Source organism: Alnus glutinosa, chromosome 5 (genome assembly GCF_958979055.1).
Source record: "Alnus glutinosa chromosome 5, dhAlnGlut1.1, whole genome shotgun sequence".
Classification (NCBI taxonomy): Eukaryota; Viridiplantae; Streptophyta; class Magnoliopsida; order Fagales; family Betulaceae; genus Alnus; species Alnus glutinosa.
This window is the reverse complement of record NC_084890.1, coordinates 17,788,453-17,794,330: the sequence shown is the minus strand read 5'-3', so window position 1 is coordinate 17,794,330 and position 5,878 is coordinate 17,788,453. Positions and strand designations below refer to the sequence as shown.

The following is a 5,878-nucleotide window of genomic DNA, read 5'->3' as shown; positions in this document are numbered from 1 at the left end:
GAAATCTGGATTCTTCTCGAACACTGAAGAGCATCCAGACAGTGTTGCCCTGTTGTCCGGACGGATGCATGCTGAGCTGGCAGAATCTTCCCGACACAGAAGGGCGTCCGAACGAAACAAGGGATCTGACTTTTGCTAAGTTGGAAATTGGGCAAAATCTTCTTGGAACTTTGAAATTTCTTTCTTGATGCTTGTGAGATTGAAACTTGTCATATTAAGGCTGTGACGACCCATTTTTTTTTTTTTAAAACATATAATGAGTCATCACAGTGGCACGACTACATGTCACTCAGCCAATACACGGTACATATTCCATAACATTTACCTAATAATCAGAATTACATTTACGCAACGGATAACACATAATAACATTATCAACCTAGCGGAAAGTACATCTATAAACAACAGTTAATCACAACAAAAGAGCCATTAATATGTCCATTTGTTTAAGACTTCTACAAAGCTATCAAATACATACTAAAAGACTGGCTCATAAATACAAGTGTCGCAGGCGACACGAGCTATAAACAAAGTCTACCAAAAGGTGGACAACCCATGGTCCAACCACTATAACTGTCGCGACGGGCTTCAGTCATAACATCTCGAGTACTATGCTACGACGTCATTCAGTAGATCCACCGAACCTGCAGTCAAAACATCAGAGTCTGTACGGTTGTGGGGTTAACCACATTCGTACAGGTGAAAGTATGAGTTCACCACCTCAGTAGTATAAGACTCACTAAGTATACAATATACACAAACCTATTTGCATGCAGGTTTCAACAACGTTATTCACAAATCATTTAATTCACACAACAACATATTATCAAGTACAAGTCACGTTGTTCTTCACACACTTATATATTATCACGGTTTCTACTAATAATATTCCACGCATACCATAAAAATATTTCACACATCTCACAAGTGCTAGCACATCAATGCTAGGCTTACCGTCAACTCAGCCCGTAAAGTTACAACCCGCAGGGCATTCATCTCACGTGTGCTAGCACTTCAATGCTAGGCTTACCACACATCTCACAAGTGCTAGAACTTCAATGCTAGGCTTACCATCAACACCGCCCGTAAAGCTACAACCCGCAGGACATACATCTCACGTGAACTAGCACTTCAATACTAGGCTTACCACATATCTCACTAATGCTAGCACTTCAATGCTAGGCTTACCACATATCTCACTAATGCTAGCACTTCAATGCTAGGCTTACCACACATCTCAGCCAAGAGCTACTACCCTCTGGCCTACCACTCATCTCAGCCAAGAGCTGCTACACTATGGCCTACCACTGTGCCAGACACTACAACACTGGACTTACCATCTATCAACTACCGAGTTCTCATAAATCCAAATTACCTTATCATACCCCTATTGTTACACATGTATGTCCAAACAATTTTTCCATCTACACGCATCCACAATTCCACCCTATATATATATTCAACATCATGTCATTCAATCCCCAATAATTCCCGCATATTAACCTCAACCATCTCAACATAATTCTTAATTCAACACTTTACAACTCAATCATCAATACATATCTTCATCTAAATTCCATAACCATATACAACTAAGATTCGTCAACATCCATTTATCCGTACAATTACAATTCAATATATTTCAACTCAATCATAAATAATTTTCTCAATAAATTCCATAATCATAAACAACCAAGATTCATCAACATCCATTTATCCATACAATTACAAACCAATATATCCCATATCAATCATAAACAATTTTCTCAATAAGTTCCATAATCATAAACAACCAAGATTCATCAACATCCATTTATCCATACAATTACAAACCAATATATCTCATATCAATCATAAACAATTTTCTCAATAAGTTCCATAATCATAAACAATCAAGATTCATCAACATCCATTTATCCATACAATTACAAACCAATATATCCCATATCAATCATAAACAATTTTCTCAATAAGTTCCATAATCATAAACAACCAAGATTCCTCAATATCCATTTATCCACACAATTACAAACCAATATATCTCAACTCAATCATAAACAATTTTCTCAATAAATTTCATAATCATAAATATAACCAATCATTATCAATATCAACTTATCATTTTAATTCCCAATCCAATAACTCACAATTCAATTACATATATCTTCACCAACAAATTCTATAATCATAAACGCAAACAAATGCAACAATACGTAAATCTAAGTTCCTAGGATTCCTCAGTGAGTAGAATACTCACCTTAACTGCATTGGACTCATGACTCAAATGTCCCCCATGTTCTAGTTACCTTAAACTCGCCGTTGGGGAGCAATTGAAGTCTCCACTTTACGTGCCTGCAAACATATATGATATTAGACTAAGCTATTGAACCTATACTCTATGACATATAAACTACCCGCGTGCTCACGTGTCGCACCACCCGCATCTAAAGCTAGTTAGGTACCCTTGACTACTATTAGATTAAGCCTTGATTTTAGGTTCGTGTTTATTTCATTTCTTAACCTATAAATACATCTACTATTATATTTAATACTTTTATCTTTTCGTTAACTAAACATCCGGAATTTAGTTTATAGAGCCTTAACGATTTGCACACTAAAATATTGGTTTAGTATTTCTTTTATATTGAGCTATGATTTTCATATTATAATCTTTACGTTTTCCATTTATTTGCTATACTCTTACATTTATTTTATTTACTTGTTCCCCTGCTTTAATTATAGTTGGGTAAATATTTCTATAATTAACTTATAGAACCTAACGTTTAACACTTTACTTTTACTCATTATTTTTGTAACTATTTCATATTCATTTTACTCTATTAGACACCATACTAACCAATTCTCTATTTTAACCGTATTTGCCATTTACATGAAAGTGATCTAAACACTTTAACTTCAAACTCTTCAATTCTTTCCTAACAACCTATACGCAAACCCCATTCATCAAGAATTTACCATTTCAACAAACCACGACCTACCAAATAAACCAATCCACTTGGAATAGCGCACCCGAAATAATCCCAATTCATAGTACAATACCCACATGGCTAGCACATAAACTCAACAGGCCATAATCACTGAGAGCTACTAAAACTAAATATCAAAAATGCAAACCAACCAACAAAAGCCATCAAAACCCTCTAAAACTTCACACGGCCATAGCCATCAAGGTTCACCAAATCAATACCAAAATGCCCAACTATTCAACCACAAACATTAACATCTATCCTTAACAAATAATCATTAACCATTTATTATTAAAATACCAATCCAAATCAGATTTGCATTCCATTGAAACACTCGGCATACTTTCAACAATCATCAAAACAGAAAATCCACATCAAAGCCCCAACTCATAGCCATAAACTCATGATTCCCTTTATACATGTTTAAAAGTTGAGCCCATAAAGTTTTAAGGTTCCATTCAACATTTTATTATCTACAATTACCAACCCATAAAATTATAGGGTTTACTTTATTACCAATTAATTAACTAAACCTATACATAGAAATATTCTTAAGTTTACAATTGAAATTTTCAATTTATACAAATTACTAACTTTAGGACCTAACCCCATAAATACCTTTTTTATTTTGAAACTCATAGATAACATAGGATTAATTAACACCTTAAATGCAATTAATCGACTTATTAATAATCTAGGGTTTAAACATCTAAAAGTCCTAATTTAATTCAACTCATCAAATTTAGGGTTTATTTCCATACTTAACAATTTACACAATTGAAGTTTTGATCCTTTAATCCAACAACCCATGGCTTAAATAATGTATAGGAATTCACTATACGCCAAAGTCTCAAGCTAATTTTAATAATTTAGTCTAATACCCAAAATTGACCTAACTTAGACAAAAATTAGGGATTACGAAATTACCTCAAAATAATCGGTAGATTGGAGGTCCTAACACCCAAAAATCGTTACTCAAAGCTCAAAAATGATGAAGGACTTGATTTGAAGCAAAGCCCAAGCCAAACCTATAGCACATGTAAAAGAGAAAGAAGTTGAGAGAGTGAAAAATCACTCCAAGCCACTGCCGTGTACAGCCCTCCATGGATAACGTTTTGAGCTCCAAAACTCTTCCCAACATCCACAAATCCACGTGAAGAGGAGAAGAGAAGAGAGAAAAATAAAAAGGATGAAGGACTTACGGTTTTTGCTCTTGAAAGGCCACTTTGTGCAATGCTTCCAACAAGAAATCAAAGCCCTCTCATGCCATGGCTCCCAAGATTCAAGGGTTGATGAGAGAAGGGAGAAGAGCAAGAGACAAGTGAGAAAATGGTGGAGATTTTCGTGGTTGAGAGGGGGAAGAAGTGTGCTGCTGTGTGTGTGTGTGTGTGTTTGGTGAGCAAAACAAAATAAAAGATGAAGATGAAGAGTGTGTGGTCGTGAGATAAGGAGGGGAATAAGAGGGTTTGTGCAAAATTTTCGAAAATGCCCCCAACTTAAGTGAAAACATGGGTATTTGTGCGCTTTAGTTGAAATTCATGATTTGGGCCTAAAAGACATCATTTTTCTCTATCTCTTGGGCTATCATTTACAAGCCCATAGGATAAAATAAACATTTTGTTTATTTTACCACACTAATTAGACTTATTTTTATTTAATCCTAGAAACCCATTAATAATATTTTATTATTCCAACTTCCTTCATTTTATCTTATACTAATTTTATTTACATAATATAAATATTATCACCTACAATATAATTATTAGTTTCATCTATTTAATAAATATAATTTATTAAATGCTAAACTCCCTATATATTTTCTTGATCTTTACAAAGGCTCTTTCCATATTAGAGAAATAGAGTCTAAATATTTGAAGACTCTGAAATCGTACGGCATCCCTGCTAAAGCAACAACTTATATGGTAGTGATTTTGTCAACATAATGTAGCCAATAATAAATTCTAAATATTTGAAGACTTTGAAATCATATGGCATCCTTGTTAAAGCAGCAACCTTACATGATAGTGATTTTGTCAACAAAATGTAGCCAATAAAACTAACAGTTTCATCCCTTCTTCCAAGTAGCATTCCACAATGGTCTCATGTATTGCAATCATTCCATAAACACATTGTCAAGGGCTTAAAGAAAAGTAAATTAAACAAAATAAAGAAAAGGAAGATCCATTAATACCAAACGAGTTAATTTATCTAATTGATCTTAGCATATATTTCCCTGTTTGTCTTTAAGATCAGTAAAATATTTTCCAAAACTTCCTTGGAATGAAATCGAGTCTCTGGCAACTAAGGCCACAATATCAGCACAAGAGTCAACTCCAAGGCATGCATTTTCTACTGCGCTTTTGATATCCGCTATAATTATCAGCACGATATTTATGTTTTCTCACACAAATATTCTTTTTTGATTTTCCTAAAAGAGAATAGTTTTACAAGCAACATAATATGCCCAATGACATGAGTGTTTATTCTATCAAGAGCTTGACTCTTGAATATTTATAAATACCAAAGAATCACACAATTACATGGAAACTTTTTTGATTTTCAAGTAAGACAAACCATCTCACTTGAACAGCCTATCTGGAAATATTAGACAACTAAACCAGAAGAACATGGTTATTAAAAATGAATAATCGCCTTCGCTAACCGCGTAGAAGGTTAGCACTTTTTAAAAGGAAAAAAGAAAAAGGAAAGACAAAAAGAAGAAGAGGAGAATAACCACTTTCAAGTATGGGATTTCTCAAACAAATTTCAAATTTTAAATCGATATACATCAACAACTCAAGCTACAACCGATATACATCAAAACCACTTCTCAAATCAACTAACAAACAACACCTAAAATCAACACTTTCAAATTCAACCCAACTGCCAAG

The 5,878-nt window shown here is 34.0% G+C and overlaps 1 long non-coding RNA gene across 1 annotated transcript; it reads right to left on the bottom strand.

Annotated features, from left to right (window-relative positions):
• Positions 1 to 301: 301 nt before the first annotated feature.
• On the bottom strand, positions 302 to 4,415 carry LOC133867667 (uncharacterized). Its single transcript, XR_009900133.1, has 4 exons — positions 4,190 to 4,415; positions 3,915 to 4,015; positions 2,258 to 2,352; positions 302 to 665 (listed from the first exon to the last, which is right to left on the bottom strand). It is a non-coding gene; the product is annotated as an uncharacterized LOC133867667 (long non-coding RNA).
• Between the last annotated feature and the right edge of the window lie 1,463 nt (positions 4,416 to 5,878).